Here is a 19,650-nt window from a genome sequence, read left to right as displayed (position 1 = left end):
CCCGGAGGTGACCACATGGCGCGGCAGACCTCTCCTGACCCGCCCGCTGCTCCCCTCAGCAGTGTACTTCATTGATCTGCCTGTTCTGCTTCCTGCTCTGTCTCTGGTGAATCCTCTCACCCTCCGCATCTCTGGCCTTTACCCCAGTTCTGTATGAATAAATAAATAAATCTTAAAAAAAAACAAAACTGAGAATGACTTAAGAAGTAGAGGGACCACCAGGAGGAAACTATGTTGTTGCTACTAAAGGAAAAAGTGGTATCAAAGTAAAAGGTACACAAAGTTTCAAGATAGGATGTGTTCAACAGTACTGGATATAATAGAGAGCTCAAACTGAAGAAAAAAAAAAAAAACACAACTGAGAGGCAAACCTAAAATTGGCGTGAGGGATCTAAGTGGACTGATTAAAATGACCTAAATTTAGATTATTATGATGGTAGTGTTAAGGGGAAGGATGTCCTAAAGGAACTCTGCAGAGTCTTGTGGACCCCAACCCCTACTCCGGCTTTCTGGACTCTACCCCCAACTCCAGTGATCGGAAACTACAACTCCCAGCAGTACCAAGGAGAGAACTGCGAGGACCCAAGTGAAGCTAGCAGGAATTCTGGGACATCTGTGCGTAAATAGGATGCGACTGTATCTCTCTCTTTCTCTCTCAAACCCGTTATTGACCCTTTTGTGTGTACCTGCTGTACCTGAATTGTGAGCGAGGGGGTGAGACCCCACAGACAGGCCGCCCAGTCCACTCTGGGCTACCCTGTAACAGTAGCACTCTAGGAAAAGTCAATGAATGGTTCACTTCAAACAGTGAATTTCATTAATTCTATGGCATGTAAATTATACCTCCATAACATTATTTAAATTCACTTTATTTTTTTTTAAGTTTTGATACACTTTCATATCTATATAGGAAAACATTACATTGTACTCAGACCTCATAACATTATCAAAATAAATTTCAAGTAAATTCATAACATAAATGTAGAATCAAAATGTACTTTTTAAAATATGATATAGGAGAAAAAGTGCATGACTTCGGGTTGGGAAAAGCATAAATTAACAGGAATGAAATTAACATGGTCTAGTACAAATCATTCTAGGGAAGATAGATAAATATGACAAGATTTCCAGTTTTCCTTATAATCTGGAGTAGTATAAAGTCTCTATGTTACCACAAAAGAAACACTAAGTTGTTTATGATATATAAAAGATACACAATTGTGGTCACAAACTGAAACTGATGTACACATGGTGTCTTTGTAGACTATATTCATCCATATTGTCAAAATGTATCAAGTACCTATTACTTGTAGAACTCTTTTAGCAGTGACTCATTAATAATGAGTTTCAAAACCCACGCTAAATAATTAAAACACACAAAATTCTAAAATTATCCTAACAGAAATAACAAATGACAAGTTTAGACTGTAAAAATGTCCATTTCTATAAGAGAATGGGGATAAGGTAATAGTCATACGAAAAAAAGACAAAAAACAATTTGAATAAATCTCCGAGAAGAAAGTTTAAAATATGTAGGTCTAGGCCCTCCCTGGTGGTGCAGGTGGTTAAAGCACAGCACTAAGAATCTGGGGCCACTTCTGTATGAGTTCGATCCCCGCCTGCCCCGGAGGTGACCACATGGCGCGGCAGACCTCTCCTGACCCGCCCGCTGCTCCCCTCAGCAGTGTACTTCATTGATCTGCCTGTTCTGCTCCCCACTCGTCTCTGGTGAAGCCTCTCGCTGCCCCTGAGCCTCTGGCCTGTACCCCAGTTCTGCAAGCACAAATAAATAAATCTTTAAAAGAAAGAAAAAAAAAATGTGTGGGTCTAAAAGTGTGACTAAAGGAAAAAGTGGAAGGAAGTAAAGGAAGCCAAATAAGAGAAAGATAAAAACCTTTGCACTTCAGTTTTATAAGCGATGATGTTATAAGTAGAGTTTGAATTAACTATATATCCAGGCTGTTTGCTCAAGTACACTTACTGGCTTTGTCTAATATTAACCAAATTTACCTTAGTCTCAAGTCTTATTTAAACTTTCACTAACCACTCCAGGCAAAGCTAGGATCATTTCCCTACAGTTAGACAAACTTTCACATTTATTATATTGCAAGTAATGTACTTTTTTTATTCCTATATGTTGCTGCTACTAAATTATACACTCCTTAAGACTAGGATACTGGGTGGGGCCTCCTTGGTAGCACAAGGGGTTAAGTCTCAGCACTAAGCTATACACAGCCACTGAAGTATGAGCTCAATCCCCAGCTGGGGAACTAACCCACCTGGCAACAGCTCTCTCCTGCCTCTCCAGCTGCTCCTCTAAGCAGTGTATTTCAGTCAGTCTGCCTGCTCAACTCCCCACTTTGTCTCTGGTGAGTCCTCTCAGCACCACCCACCCCCTGCACCATCTGTCCTATATCACAGCTCTTGTATGCATAAATAAAATAATTCTTTAAAAATAAAGAGACAAGAATACTGCATCACTTTGTTAGTATCTATTATAAAGCCTAGCACATAGGAATAGTTTAAGAAGTACCTGCTGGACAAATGATTAAATTATTCTATATGGTGACTACAACAGACAATACAGACTAGACGGATAAGTCATATAATAAACCAATTAGGGAACCCTCCTTGATGATGCGACGGGTTAAAGCACTGTACTACGAAGCTAACAGAGTCTGTATGAGTTCGATCCCAGCCAGGGAGGTGACCCACATGGTGCAGCAAACCTCTCCTGTCTTGCCTGCTGCTCCTCTCAGCAGTGTACTTTGTTATCTGTTAATCTGCCTGATCTGCTCCCCACTGTCTCTGATGAATCCTCTAACCACCACCACCACCCCGTACCTCTGGCCTGTCCCCCAGTTCTGTATGCATAAATAAATAAATTTTTAAAAAATAAAACAAAATCAATTAGGAAGCTGCTACAAAATTATAACTAAGAGGTAATGAGGAAGTGACATAGGAAAAATCTGGAAAACAAGAAAACTGATTTAATGACTAAGTAGGTAGATTATAAGAGAGAAGTAGTAAATGATTATAAGATTTGAAGTCTTTATTCCTGAAGTCAATTACTTAAATCATTACTGAGAATTCACTTAGGCATTATTAATGATCAAATATATAAAATCTCTGCCCTCATTGTCAGAGAACAAGTCCAGGGGGAAAATTAATTTTGGTCTAGAAGGAAACTGGAGATGTTTCTTTTGTTAAAAAAAAAAAAAAAGAAAAAAGAAAAGAAAAGAAAATACTGTAGGATCATGTGTAACTCGTAACTCGTGCTTTGTGGGATTACAAAACTGACAAACTATCCAGTGATAAGATTGACTTTGAGAAAAATACCTACATGGGGAAGGGACAAGTAAGAAAAGACTTTAAAAAGGTAGAAAAATAAAAATAATTGCCTGATAAACTTGAAAAAATGTTTTAGGATAAAGGATGGTATACAGCATTGATGTGTCAGAAAGATACATCACCAAAACATAAAAAGTGGTCTCAGAAATACTCCCTAGGGGGTACTCCCTGATGGCGCCAAGGATTAAAGCACAGCCCTATGAAGCTGTCCATAGCACTGCAGCATGAGTTCAATCCCCTGCTAGGGAGGTAACCCACACAGTGTGGCAGACCTCTCCTGACCCTCCTGCTGCTCCCCTCAGCAGTATATGTCAGTCTGCCTGTTCTGCTCCCCACTGTCTCCGGTGAATCCTCTCACCCCCAACACCTCTGGTCTGTACCCCAGATGTTGTATGCATAAACAAATCTTTAAAAAGAAAGAAATACTCCCTTGGACTTGACAAGGTAATTTTTAACAAGTTTCCAGAGAACAGGAATGAATACCAAATTACAAGGTAAAAGAAATGAGGTGGGGATGTGTGGAAGAAAGAGTGAGAAGTAATGGAGCATACATAAAGAAAGATAAAGAAAGGAAGGGCATAGGAAAGAAATAAGATGTTCAACTGCCAAAGAAGATCAATGGGGAAAAAATATATATATATTGCTATAGGGGTCTTTCTGGTGGCCCCAGCGGTTAAAGCACAGGACAATGAAGCTCTCTGCAGCCACTGCAGCACCAGTTCAATCCCAGGTGGCACAGAGGTGACCTACAAGGCACTGTGGACTTTCCTGTCTCATTCACTGCTCCCCTCGGAAATGTACATCAATCTGCCTGTCTGCCCCCTACTCTGTCTCTAGTGAATCCTCTCACCACCCATTCGCCAGCACCTCAGGCCTACACCCCAGTTTCTGTATCCATAAATACGAAAATCTTTAAACTAAAAAGATATTGATATATAGGTGTTCCCCTGAGTTTAAAGAGTTACCAAAGAATTTGAAAGAATTCCTTTCATCTTTGTAGAATCCCAACTATTCATACAATACAAAGTACAGCACATACAATGTGCTTAAAGTACAGCAGATACAATGAAAATGAGAAAATGGCTATATTTAAATAATTTATATAAAATTGATCTTTTCACAATCTAATTTATACACTATAGACTCCAGGCTGTGGGCCAATTAATTTCTTTCTCTATTTAAAAAATATAAGCTTTTAATGAAAGAAACATCAATTTGTAATAAAACTATGATCATTTAGAATCCCCCTGTTTGCAAAGGGTAGGTTGATACAAGTGTTTTCAGGAAGCAGTTAATTTCAAAAATTATTGCGTGCAGTTACTGTAACTATTTACACTTTTATGTTCAGTATGAACAGGTAAAACAAAAGAAAATAATCTAATACCAAAGATCTTACACAACTTCCAAAGAAATCAAATAAAATAGTCATTAATCAAAGGAAACATTGGTTGTTGTTTTTTTAAATCATTAAGTCTTAGAAGAAAAAAAATTAACGAAGTCTTCATTCTTCTCTGTTCACTCTGGTATTATCAGGTATAAATGTATGTTCATAAGATTAAACTAAAAGATGGCAGTAAGAATATTTAAGATCCTTTCAAGGAATCTAACAAGCACTGAATACACTTGAAAACAATAAAAGCCATAGTAACTGACCCAAGAGAAATAAAAATAGGCATGTGTCATTTTCATAATGATTTTTTCAAGACTGCAATAAGTGACAAGTGACAAGTTCAGAGTCAGAGAAAGCAAACCAAACCATCACTAAAATACCTATTTCATCATGTTTTATTAAAAGCTGTTTTTGTTTGTGGGACTTCACTCCAAGTTTGAGGAAAACAAGATTTTGTGTCTACTTTGGACACTGCAAAGTTTCTCCACACTGGTACCTCTTACAACCAGCAGATGGTGCCCTCCAAAAAGATAACCCTTCCAGTACACAATAATCACAGAATAAGAGAAAAGAGGTTGGACTATTTCTTGGCTATGGACAACTGAAAATCTAAAGGTAATTTTTTTCTAAGATAAAAATGACAAATTATACTAATCACCCACAAAACCCAAATACCCTTAGAACTATGTTTACATATTTTCAAACTATTCTAACAAGCTGCTTTTCCCCTTTTTCAAGTTTCCATTCCACTTGAAGTAGTCTTTATTAAAATCCAGTATCGGTGTATACAACAGTTATTTCTCTATATTCTGGCAAACAAAATAATTTTAAATGTTCTATGAAGTCCTCTTTTTTTCTGTAGATATATTTATTAATGAACACAAGAACTAGGGTGTAGGCTAGAGGTGCAGGGGAGGGTGGCATCAGAGCAGTCACCAGAGCCAATGGGGAACAGGCAGATCTACTGAAATACTCTGCTGAGGGGAGCAGTGGGCTGGCGAGACTGAAAAGGTCTGCTGTGCCATGTGGGTCACCTCCCTGGCCAGAAGTGGAACTGTGCTGCAGTGGCTGGCTGTAGCTTAACAGTGCTCTCATGCTACCTGCACCACCCTAGGATGTCCTTTTAGAAAGCAGACCCATTGTGTTTTCTTTTTTTTTTTTTTTTAAAGATTTATTTGTACATACAGAACTGGGGTACAGGCCAGAGGCTCAGGGGCGGTGAGAGGCTTCACCAGAGACAGAGTGGGAAGCAGAACAGGCAGATCATCAAAGTACACTGCTGAGGGGAGCAGCGGGCGGGTCAGGAGAGGTCTGCCACGCCATGTAGTCACCTCCGGGGCAGGCGGGAATCGAACTCATGCGAAAGTGGCTTCAGCTTCTCAGTACAGTGCTTTAACCCGCTGAGCCACCAGGGAGGGCCTCTTTTCTTTTTTTAATGTTTATTTATAAAAGGTAAGACATATTTATCTCTTCTATACATTCTTTTTAAGGGCCAAAATGGTTATAGAACAGAGCAAAGTAAAGTTAAGTTTATACAGAAATTGTCTCGGGCTCTGAACATCACCTAGCACCGGTTTCTATCTAACAGCACAGAATGTGTTCTATTTAAGATAGTGTTTCTAAGGTTAATAATGATATCATTAGTTCTATGTATTGAATGATTGGTATTTCTCTAGTTAGTAGTGAAATACCAAAACTCAAAGTTGAGGGGGGGAGCGGGGGTGGGTGGGGAAGAGCAGTTAATTTTGTTACACATCAAGCACATTCTTTTTATTGAATTCTCTTATCTTTCTGAGCTCCTATTTTTGTCTGAAGCCCTAACTCTCAATAAACTACTCCTTGGGGGGGTGGAGGAAGCTCTGTCAAACAGCAACTTCTTCAGTCTCTTACCACTAATCTACTTGCTTACCTGTTTTATTTGTATATAATTCCCTCCTTTCTCCTTGTCAGCAGAAAGGAAGTGGCCCTCTTCGTATCAAAAATTAATCTCTTTACAGGTACATAAAAATCTAAACCTTACAGAGACTTTCACTTCTTTGGTTTTCTTCTCTTTCCTCTATATCAATATCCCCTGAACTAGTAAACCCTTTCTCCCAGTGTTCAATACTCTCTTTGAGTGGAAGACATTAAAACAGAGAGGAAAAGAAAATACACCTGCTTAGACCAAATACCCCTCTGTTTATACGGTCTTTTAGTTTGAATTACCAACCAATCTTCTCAAAAGTAGCCAACACATTTTTACCTTCACATATACAGTTCCCATTCACTTTTCATACTGACACAATTTGGTTTGAACCTTCCACCATCACCAAACACCAGCTATAGTGCTTTTGCTATAACACTGAAGCAGGCTATAAAAACAGCAACTGACTTTTTTTAGTTCTCTGTAAGTCCTTGTGAAGAGACTTGGTTACTCTTCCCATCAAGAACTAAAGAGTGTTTTCCACCACAAGAATCTAAAATGGTTTTATGACTTGCTATGGTCAGTGGGCCACTAACTTATATTGTGCCTCTGGATTTACTGACTTACTACTCTCAGAACTTTACTCCTAACATGTATGCAAGCCAACAAATTATCTCATGAAAAATGAGCAATCATATGGTAATAAGCACCAGATGCCCCAGCCATGATCATCATGAGTAAGCCAGCCCCAGCCAAACTATCAGGTGACCACAGACATATACATACAGATGCATGAGAAAGTCAGGTGAGATCATATAAGGCTGCCCAGCTGAGAAATTTGAGATGCCAACTTGCAGAACTGAGAGCTAAATAAAGGTTGATTGTTTTAAGTCACGAGCATTTTTTTCTTGTGAAGAGAACTTTTAAGACCTACTTTCACAGCAATTTTCAAATATACAGTATAGTATTAATAACTGTAGTTAACATAATACACATTACATCCACCGGATGTACTTATTTGGGATTAGTGGTTTTGACTTACTTCACCCATTTCTCCCATCCATTGCCTTTTACACCTACCAATCTATTATCTCTGTCTATTGATTCAATTTTTTCTTCTTTTTTAAGATTCCACATCATAAGTGAAATCAAACATTAGTAGTCTTTTCCTGTTTGACTTATTTTACTTAACATAATGACCTCAAGAGGTAATAGTGCTGTAAAAGGCAAAAGTTCATTCTTCCTTATTACTTAATAATATTTCATTGTGCATATAAACCACATTTTCTTTATCCATTCATCTACATATGGATGTTCATGTTGTTCTCGGCTATTGTGAAATAATGCTGCAACAAATATGGGGTTGCAAATACCTTTTTAAATTAGTATTTTCCTTTCCTTCTAATACCTAAGAGTATAATTACTGGAGAATATGGTAGTCCTACTTTTCACTTTTTGATAATGTCATACTGTTCTCTAAAATGCCTGCATTAGTTTACATTCCCACCAACAGTGTAAAGGGTTTCTCTTTTTGGTAGACTCTTGCCAAACCTCATTACCCTTGTCTATTTGATAATGAGGGACACTCTTAATAGGTGTGATATGATAACTCACTGTAGTTTTGGATTTGCACTGGGATTCAGCGTTTTTTGTTTTTTGTTTTTTTAATATATACTCATACACTAAACTGTTATCTTTGAAAATAAATCTTTCTGGAAGAAAGACTGCACTTAAGTGAATCAAAACATTAATATGCTGGAAAAAACACATCAGTGAGAGTTACATTATACTTGTATCATGCCTCTGCTTAACAATCATGGGAGTTTATTTGTGTTACAAGTAATTATATGGCAGACATTTACAGAGTGATTTAACTAAAATGTGCAAGGGTTTATATGTTTATATGTACACATGTGAATATATTGGTAAAGACAACTATCAAAGAAATTAATCTAAGATTTTATAACACTAAAAAGGGAGTTGTTCTTTATTACACAGAAGTTATGTTTTTCCTTGTTCTCTAAAGAATATACAGAGGAACTATATTTGTATTTGAGTATTTTCAAAGACAGTGATAAGCTGAATCGAACATAAGACCACAGGAACATGCATATGAGGGGCTTCTAAGAGTTCATAAAAGCAATTAACAAGTAGCGCTGAATCAATGGAAGATAACATAAAACTCAGAGGGAGCTTATAATAAAAACAGGAGAGAATTATGGTTTAGAAGAAACAAAGAATAAGACAAAAGTAGGCAAGCTTTACCCATGAAAGGAGACTATCCTGACCCTTTCTCAGATCACAACAGACAAGATGACTTATCTCCTTGCGATCCTTTTAACTTCCCAACCCTTCCCTTAACCAAGGATTTCAGAATAAAAACTGTTTATAGGCAGATTCTATAAAAGCACACAATGTAAATAACGTATTCTAAAAATATCAACTGACGCTTTCCCATGTGGTACAGCCGGTTGGAGCGCTGCACTGCAAAGCTAAGCCAAATCATGGCCACTTCAGTGCGAGTTCAATCCCCACCCCTGAGGTGATCCACATGGCACCGCAGACCTCTCCAGTCTCTCCTGCTGCTCATCTCAGCAGTGTACTTTGTTGATCTGCCTGTTCTGCTCCCCACTCCATTTTTGGTGAATCCTCTCGCCACCCCTGAACCTCTGGCCTGTACCCCACTTCTGTATCATAAATAAATAAATCTTACCCCCATGTTTATTGCCGCTTTATTTACAGTAGGAAGCACATGAAATTAATCCAAATGTCCAAAAGTAGATGACTGGATTAAAAAGATGTGGTACATATATACAATGGAATATTATTCAGCAACCAAAAAAGAGAAACATATGTCTTTTGCAGCAACTTGGATGGAGCTGGAAAAGATCATGCTTAGTGAGATAAGCCAGAAAGAGAAAGAAAAATACCGGATGGTTTCACTCATAGCAGGAATATAATGGACCAGGCGAGAAAATAACAAGAATAATGAACAACCATATACCAGAGACATTTTGCGGAGATGGAGTGGGGAATGGGATCGAAAACAGGGGGGTGGGGGTGGGGGGCTGGGAAGGGAAGTGCACGGGATTATGGCGATGGCACACGGGTGACTTGGTGATGGGAAACCCACGGGGATTACAATTGAGATGGGGAAAAAAATGTACAAAATGATGTAAAAATAAACTTTTGTAAAATAAAAAATATATATATGAGGAAAAAAAAAAAACATGTACCAATGGAAACTGGTACTATTACAAAGTATATTCTACATGTGGTTGGCTGTAAATTTTTTAACATTCTTACAAAGACCAGATATAAGTAGCCAGAAAATAAGTAGCCAGAAGTACTTTTCTAATATCTAGCAAAGTCAACCTTTTAACTAAATCTGAGACTCACATATTAAAGTGCTGCACAGTGGGAATATCATTCCTTGTCTTTCAGCAGAATCAAAGATAAAGCCTCTCAAGTTAGACTCCCAAGTTTACCAAAGACTAACAGTGACCAAGTTTGAATTCATAATCAAAATTCAACACACAGAAATTAAATGATTAGATAATCAAAAGTAGGTGACCAAGAACTTAAAAAATAAAAACTGTATGTAAAATCTTTTAAAAATATAAAATAAGGCCCGGCCCTCCCTGGTGGCACAGCGGGTTAAAGCACTGCACTAAGAAGCCTAAGCCACAACCTCATGAGTTCGATCCCCGCCTGCCCAGGAGGTGATCCACATGGCGTGGCAGACCTCTCCTGACCCGCCCGCTGCTCCCCTCAGCAGTGTACTTCCTCGATCTGCCTGTTCTGCTCCCCACTCTGTCCCTGGTGAATCCTCTCACCCTCAGCATCTCTGGCCTGTACCCCAGTTCTGTATGAATAAATAAATAAATCTTTAAAAAATATATATATATATATAAAATAAGGCCCTCCCTGGTGGCGCAGCGGGTTAAAGCACAGTACTGAGAATCTGGAGCCACTTCCGCATGAGTTCGATTCCCGCCTGCAGCCTGCCCCGGAGGAGACCACATGGCGAGCCAGACCTCTCCTGGCCCGCCCGCTGCTCCCCTCAGCAGTGTGCTTTGTGGGTCTGCCTGTTCTGCTCCCCACTCTGTCTCTGGTGGGGCCTCTCACCGCCCCTGAGCCTCTGGCCTGTACCCCAGTTCTGTATGCACAAATAAATAAATAAATCTTTAAAAAAATATATAAAATAAAAAATAAACTGTTATAAAATAAAAAAAAAGATGTGGCACATATACACAGTGGAATATTATTTAGCAATCAAAAAAGATAAACTCATGCCTTTTGCAGCAATATGGATGGAAATGGAAGAGATCATGCTTAATGAGTAAGCCAGAAAGAAAAAGATAGTTTCACTCACAGCAGGAGCATAAAGGACCAGGGAGGTAAAAATAATAATAATGAACAACTACATACCAGAGACATTTTACGGGGGTGGAGTAGGGAAAGGGATCAAAATGGGGAGCGTACACAGGACTATAGTGATGGCATATGGGTGAAGTGGTGATGGGAAGTCCATGGGGACTGCAGCTGAGATGGAAAAAATAAAATAAAATAATACATCTAGATATCAAATCCACCAAAGTCTGATTTGATAAATTCCTCAGTACCTTTCCCTTTAATGGGAAAGCAAAACAAAACCATCATAGTATATAAATATTTTAAGATAATAAAGATACTCAGTTTGAAAGTAATGCACAAGTGTTTTAGTTTCATTGATCAAAAAATACTACTTGTTAGTTATTCTTAATTGAATTATGTTTGTAATGTCAGATTTTTCTTTTTTTTTTTTTTTAACCTATTTCAGGATATTTTGTAGCTGTATCGTCCTGATTGAGAAACTGCTGCTCAGCCCATGGGAGAATTACAAAGACTTTTTAATGGCTGTGACTGAAAATTGCTAACATCCTCCTTGCTAAAATCAATCCAACTTTGTTTTATAGCAGCATTACCAAAACATGGATATGGGGAAGAGGGTTTGGGGGGAAAAGGGGGCTGTGTCTGTTTTCATTTTCTTTAACATTTTTACTGAGATGTAATTTTCCATAGTAAATACAGTATAGTATACCATACTATACAATTCATCATTTATTTAAAGTATACTGTTCATGGGCCCTTCATGGTGGCTCAATGATTAAAGCACAACTCTGTGAAGCTAGCTGCAGTCACTTCAATCCCCACCCAGGGAGGTGACCCACATGGCACAGCAGACCTCTCCTGTCTCACACACTGCTCCCGTCAGGAGTATACTTCTACTCCCCACTCTCTCTCTGGTGCCTGTACCTCTGAATCCCCATTCTGTATGACTAAAAAGAAATTTAAAAAAAAAAGTACTTATTCTAATAAATAATATTTTGTAATAACAGTTATTTTGTGACCTAGCACATAAAGTTGCCATGTTTAAATGCAAAATTCAGTATTAATTATAGTCACAATGTCACACAACTATCACTGTTACAGTGTCATTTCCATTAGAAAGGGGCAAGCTCTCTGCCCTACCTAATGAAGGGTGAAGAAGACTGGGAAGATTTGCAGAAGGCACAGGAGGCAGAGACATGTAAATAAGTCCCACCTGCTTCTCCACTTTGAACCTGCAACAGGATTTGGCAGACATGGAAAGAAACATATGGAGTCAAGACACACAGAGACACCTGGAGAGATGTGCATGAGAGTCCATGGGGAGGCTAAAAATAACAACCTTTAGCTTGATTTGTACTTTGACTTTCTTCTTTTCATCCCAGACTGGCCTCTCTTTTTTGTCATTTTCCTTTGGTTCCCCACCAGAAGAAGTCTTAAACTTGTGGCAAGTTTTCAGACTGCAGTAGCCTTTCTTTGGCCAATCCTGTTTGGCTGGGCATCTTACCCAAAAGGGGAAGGGTAACCGAGTGTTTTACTTGTTTACTAGTGTCTTTCTATGCACACTAATCCTATTAGAGTTCTTCCACACTAAGGGAATCTTTGTCTTTATGTGGAGGATGGCAGAACCCATTTAGAGTATTAAGTTTGGGGGTCCTTCAGTCTGTCCCATACCACCACCAGTATCTATTTTTCAAACATTTTCATCAACTCAAACAGAAACGCTGTAATCATAAAGTAATAATCCCCCATTTACTCTTCTCACCATATTATTAGTAATCTGTAATCTACTTTGTCTATATGAATTTGCCTATTCTAAATATCTCATAAAAGTAAGTCATACAGTATTTGTCCTTTTGTGTCCAGCTTATTTCACTTAGCATAATGTCATCAAGACCCATCGATGTTGTACCATGTAACAGAACACTATATTTTATGACTGAATTATTTTCCACAGTTTGGACATACCATCCTTTGTTTATTCATTCACCTTCTGATTGATGGGTTGTTCTCACTTGTAGTTACTGTGAATAAAACTGCTATGAAAATGGTATAAAAATTCTTATTGAGACCCTCTTTCAATTCTTTTAGGTATATACTTCAGAGCTTATGGATTCTTTGGAGAAATAATCTATTCAGTTGTCTGGCCCATTTCTTTTTCCTTTTTCTTAAAGATTTATTTATTTATGTATACAGAACTGGATTACAGGCCAGAGGTGCAGGAGCGATGAGAGGATTCATGGGAGACAGGGCAGAGAGCAGAATGGGCAGACAGACAAAATACACTGCTGAGGAGAGCAACAAGCAAGACAATAAGTGAGACAGGAGAGGTCTGCTGTGCCACCGTGTAGGTCACCTCACTGACCTGGCAGGGATCAACTCGCGCTGATGGGGCTGTAGCTAGCTTTGTAGCACTGCACTCTAACATGCTCCAACCTGTTGCACCACTAGGGAGGGCCCCCTTGGCCTATTTCTTAATTAGGTTGTTTGCCCTTCTGAGAGTTACAGAAGCTCTTTATATATTTTGGGTATTAAATGTTAATCAGACATGTGATTTGTAAATATTGTCTCCATTCTGTAGGCTGTTTTTTGTTAATGTCTTTTGATATACAAAAGTTATTTTTTATGAAGCCAATTTTATTGACTTTTTCTTCCATTGCTCACATTGCTGACACTGTATTTAAGAAGCTTGTCATACCCAAGGTCATGAAGACTCATCTCTATGGTTTCTAAGAGTTTATATTTAGGTTATTGATTCACTTTGAGCTGATTTCTACATATTTTTTTAAGATTTGAGCTCAACTTCATTTTTTTGCATGTAGAAATCCAGGTATCCCAGTACCATGTATTGAAGACTATCCTTTTCCTATTTGTTTTTAATAAAGATGTAGTGGTCTATCCTCTATAAATTTTAATTCTATAGGTTTTAGAAGTAACTTCAAAGTCTGTATATTTATGGAATGTCTTAGGTAATTCCCATAGTCAAACAAATTTGACAACAGCAACAAGTTGTACAACTACAACTTTAGGTAGTTGATTCATATGCTACAGTAGCCAAACTATTACCATTTTTTAAATCCTGGCTTAGGGGCCCTCCCTGGTGCAATGGGTTAATGAGCAGCACTATGAAGCTATCCCCAGCCAGTGAGGTGACCCACATGGCGTGGCTCCTGTTTCTGCCCACTGCTCCCCTCAGCAGTTTATTTCAGTCAATTCACCTGTTTTGTTCCCCACTCTGTCTCTGGTGAATATTCTCACCTCCAATACACCTCTGGCCTGTACTCCAGTTCTTGTATGCATAAATAAATAAATCTTTTAAAAAACTGGCTTAGTCCTCAAATACACCTAGCTTATGCTACAACCAGATGAGGACTTAGTTCTTATTTCACAAAAGACTGTCATTTTGTGCTCTCCCTGGTTAAAGGATTAAAGTACCACATTGCAAAGCTTGCTGCAGGTGCTTCAGCGAAAGTTCAATCCCCTGCCAGGCAGTTGACTTGCATGGCACAGCAGACCTCTCCTGACCTGCCCACTGCTTCCCTCAGCAGTGTACTTCATAGATCTGCCTATTCTGTTCCCCACTCCGCCTCTGGTAAATTCTCTCACTGCCAAATTCTCTCACTGCCCCTGCACCCCAGGTCTGTATGCATAAACAAATAAATCTTTTTAAAAAATAAAACTCTGTCAACTTTACCATCTGCACATACGATCTATTAACAATGTTTGACCAAAATAAACAACATAAACTTACCATAAAACAGTGTCATGTCATTTATTCTTTCCACAGCAAATTATGTGATCACCTATTATACCTAAGCATCAATCTAGCCTCGCTCAGAGATACAACAGTAAAGAAATAAAAAGACTGCTGTTCTCACTCAACTTAATAGTAAAACTGGAGGGAGACACACAAAAGTAAGTTTATGTGTATGAGTGTCAATGGGAATGTTGAGAAAATAACTTAAGTAGGGGTAGGGGTTGTTTTACACTGCAATGTCAGAAAAGGACTCTGATGAGATGATATAAGCATAAAACTGAAAATTAATGAGTATAACTACATAGTCGTATGAAAGAATATACAAGACAAATTGAAAATGCAGGATTACAACTGTGAAGTATCTACTAGACAACAGTCATCAAAGTGGCAGAGAAGAGTTATATTAGTGAATGATTTTTGAAAGAGATTTAATTCATCTCTTCCTCTAGGTCAGAGCTTTATGGCCTCAACACTATTGAGAGTTTTACTTAGATTTCTCTGTTGTGGATGGGAACTGGAGTGTGGTCTTATGCACTGTATCTTGTTTAGCAAGATCCCTGGCCTCTGCCTATCAGAGGCACACATGCACACATCCTATCACCACTGGTAATGTGACAAGTGAAAAGTATCTCCAGACATTACCAAATTTCCCTGGCAAGACAAAAGTCACCCCACAAAGTAGAAAAATAAAGTTAAGGAATAATTCAATTCTTACTTTAAGTGGTTTAAAAAACAACATTTCAAAGCTCCCAAACTGAGAAGCCATTTACTTATTCGCTTTCAATGAGATGTGCTTCGGTTTTGCTTTTTGTTTGTTTTTTTTTTTTTTTTCGGTTTTCATCAAGAAACCCATTAAAAAAAAAAAAGCCTAGGGCACAATGGGTTAAAGAGCAGCACTATGAAGCTATTAGCACCCCCTGTAGCCTGAGTTCAAATCCCCCAGCCAGGGACAACTAATATGACTCATGGTGTGGCAGAGCTCTCCTGTCTTGCCCACTGCTCCCCTCAGCAGTGTGCTGTGTATATCTGCCTATTCTGCTCCACACTCTCTCTCATGACCTCCCCAATGCCTCTAGCCTGTACCTCTGTTTTTGTATGCATAAATAAATAAATCTTTTTTTAAAGCTTATAAAGCCATTCACTGAATTTGCTGATTTCTTTTTTGCAATTAATTACCACTTTCTTACCCTTGTTTAACAAAGAACTAAGGTCAAAAAGCTCACTGATAAGTATAAAATCACAAGCTCCTCAATAAAAGATGTGGAACTACCCCACAGCTACTTAGTGTGATTATATAATGTGTAGAGGAGCAAAAATCTGCACCCCAAATTATGTCTTTTTGGCAAATATATATATATATATCACTGAAAAGACTGAAGACTAAGGGTCTGCAGGCTTTTGGGATAAAAAACATTTACATGTGAACTTCACTTAATGTTAAGTTAACTTCTGTAAGGGCATGTGCTGGAAAGATTATCTTCTTATCTCCTTTCAATGAAGAAGTCAGAGATAGTAACTTACCTATCTTTGTCTTCTGCATCTTCCCTAAGTGACCTTTCCTTTTCTCTGTCCCTCAAAGTCTCTATGTATCAGCTAAGCTATTTAAGATGGCATCTCCCAAGTTCTAACAGTGTAATCTCAATAAAAAAGGGGAGGTCCTGCCCTCCCTGGTGGGACAATGAACAACATAAACTAGATATATTTTACAGGGGAAGTGGGGGAATGGGATCAAAATTGGGGGAGTGGGGGGAGGAGGATGCACAGGACTGTGGTGATGGCACATGAGTGAAGTGATGGTGGGAAGCACACAGGGTGATGGAAAAAGGAACAAAATCATGAAAAAATAAATCCTTAAAAAAAAGGATCTATGTCAATTATGGAAAGGTTTTAGGTATTAATCTTTAAATCAGTTTTAAAAAGGGGGTTAAACTGGTTCAAAAGGGTCAGTTATATGGTGAAGGCAGATTTAGAGTTTTAGTAGTCAGCTTAAGGTAGTACATACGGAATTTGATTTATAATGGCATATACATGAAACCTACACAGTGTTATAAACCGATGTTACTTCAATTAAAAACAAATTTTTAACAACAAAAATTCTATGTAAGTATGCAAGGTAGAAATCCAAGAGTGCCAACATTTTTTAAAATAAAAAACAAACTGTAACTCCCATATCACACACACACACAAAAAAATGGATTGAGGGAAAATTTTTAAGACTCAATTTTTGGATGAGAAAAAGCAAGTTTAAAAAGGAAAGATAAAGGAAACTACACGAAAAAGAAACTAGTAACACTCACTCATTCTAATCAGAAAAACCTGTTTGAAGACAAATTATAAGACATAAAGTAATTACAAAAATTGCAGGAAAGTAACTTTAAGTTTATATGAACTAAAGAATATAAAAATATAAGTAAATTTAATAGAACCACAGGGATAAATAGGCATATCCAGCAACACAGAGCAAGAAGTTTCTACTACACCAGAAAACTTAGTAAACATATAGAAAACTTAAAAGCAGACATACATAACGAATTACCCAAGTAACTGCAGCAACTTATTTAGAAGAAAGTTATACCACAGCAATGCCTAACAGAACACTCCACAATAATGGAAATGCTATAACCTGCAGTATACAACAGTCACTCTTAAATTAACCCTTGAATATGGCTCACATAACCACTGAATATGGCTATATTTTTTATTTTATTTAATGCCATTAATTTTCATTAATTTAATTTGCTGTATACGGCTAGCAATTTCTATACTGATCAATATAACTATAATATCATGACCAAGTTGGATTCATCCAAACAGCGTAATTTTGGTTTATAACCAAACAAAAAATTACCAATATTATTTACTGGATCAACAGATTGAAGGGGAAAAAATCTCAATAAATGCAGAAATCAATACCATTTGTTATAAGTACCAGAGAAACTGCTGTTTATATGATAAAGATTATCTACTAAAACTACAACAAACATTTTTAATAGTGAAGCACTGAACATCAAGTTTTCCCTCTGAAGCCAGAAATAATCAGAATTTCTCTATCACTAATACTTTTCAAGATTTACCAGAAGATCCTGGAAATCAATGGTACATGGTTTAGGGAAAAAAAAAAAAAAACTACTCTTATCTGCACATAGTTAGGTATACGAAAGGAAAAAAAAAAACCTAAATATTGGGAAACTAAAAGCTTAGCAAGGTGGTCAACTGGTATGTAAAAAAAAAAAAAAAAAAGAGTACTGAATTACCATATACCAATCATAGTAACACTAAATATGTATTTTAAATCCAAAAGTGTATTATAAGGTACAGTAACACGGTGGTCCCCAGGAAAAGGGGAAGTTCCAGGTTCCCTGACCCACCCAGAAGGAGGGTGAAGCTGAGCAGAGAAAAAGTAGAGAAGAGAAGGAGAGGAGGAAAAGAAAAGAAGGAAGCTGGATAGAGAACAAGAAGGAGACCTGAGGAAGCCACATGGAGCAGCAAGCATGTGATGAAGAAACCGTGCTTGTTTCCTGACCCTGGACTGGTTAAGGCAGATGTGGGTGAGAGACCTGTAGGGAGGTGACTATGGCAGTGTTTATATTGATTTTGATTTTGCTCTTTTCCTCCCAGATTTGTCTGACCATTTCTGACCCTTTTCGATGGGTCCTGGCCAGAAGGTGCTTTAGTCTTGTGGCGGGCTTTCAGGCCTTGCTTTGGACCAATCCCTTTTGGGTTGACTTTTACCCATGAGGGGATGGGTAACTTCAGGTGTATGATTTAGACATTACATTCTTTGTCTTCTGTATTGTATACTCACTGTATTAAAGTCCCTTTTCATTAAAGTTTTATGTTTTGTCTTCACGCAGTGGATGGCAGAACCCACTTAGAGCAGGCAGGTTTGGGGCTTCAGGGGTGTCCCTCTCTCCCTGTCCTGTAACAGTACATTTCTAGAATCTAACCACAAAAGCCTAAAACATGAAAAAAAATTATAATACCTTAATAAATAGACCATATAACAATTGAGATTTTAAAAAATGTACAAAATGACATAAAAATAAACTATTATATTCATAAATAAATAAATACACCATATAAAACCTAAATGATTACAAAGGTATACTAATATTCATATCATAAAGATGTTCAATATTATACAGATGTCAATCTTCCCTCAAAGTATGTTACAAATATATAAACTCAACAGGGCACCTCAAAGACTTTAGCACCAGATTTTTAAATTATTTAGACAAAGAGCCAAGACATTCTAGAAAAACAAAGGAATTTGCCATAACAGATACCAAGAAATTGTATAATGCTACAGTGATTTATTACAATGAGGACAAACAGATCACGGAGCAGAAGAGAGTTCAGAAGGAGACCCACACATATATGTGGAAAATTGACAACATGGCAAAGTTTTTATAGATCACTGCTAAAAAGATGAAAATCAAATGAGGCTCAGAAGCATTATTCATAAGGGGTCAATGAATTTCAATCTCTCCCCAAAGCTGAAATTTTTAAGTTAGTAACCACAAAACACAAAAAACAATTATATATAGTGTGGAAAATGCAAATAAAGTATCGAAAATGCAAAGGACCCAACAGGAGAAAAAATGGAATTATCAATTCTACTTTAGAAGAAGGAATAAATACTCATTAAACATTTGACAATCTGTCCCCTCTCTACTTCATAAATAACATAAATTAAGACCAGGAATGTTTTTACATCCCATGGATCAGCAAAATTGAAACAAGTAACAATGTTATTATTAAACCAGACTGCTAGCAAGGAAAATGAAAATGCCACATTGGTTTAAATTGCTCTTATTTAACCCCGGGGGAGAGTGGCTCCAATAGTAAACCTCACACCCCAAGCACAAATAACAAACC

The 19,650-nt window shown here is 37.7% G+C and overlaps 1 protein-coding gene across 4 annotated transcripts in view; it reads right to left on the bottom strand.

Annotated features, from left to right (window-relative positions):
• The window catches only part of PDS5B (PDS5 cohesin associated factor B), a 151,325-nt gene that overhangs the window by 104,838 nt on the left and 26,837 nt on the right, over window positions 1-19,650 (bottom strand). The window lies entirely within an intron of this gene.

This window comes from Condylura cristata, unplaced genomic scaffold, assembly GCF_000260355.1.
Source record: "Condylura cristata isolate star-nosed mole 26May11 unplaced genomic scaffold, ConCri1.0 scaffold00010, whole genome shotgun sequence".
In the NCBI taxonomy this organism is placed as follows: Eukaryota; Metazoa; Chordata; class Mammalia; order Eulipotyphla; family Talpidae; genus Condylura; species Condylura cristata.
Note: the sequence above shows the minus strand (reverse complement) of the source record. Positions and strands in the feature narration are given on the sequence as shown.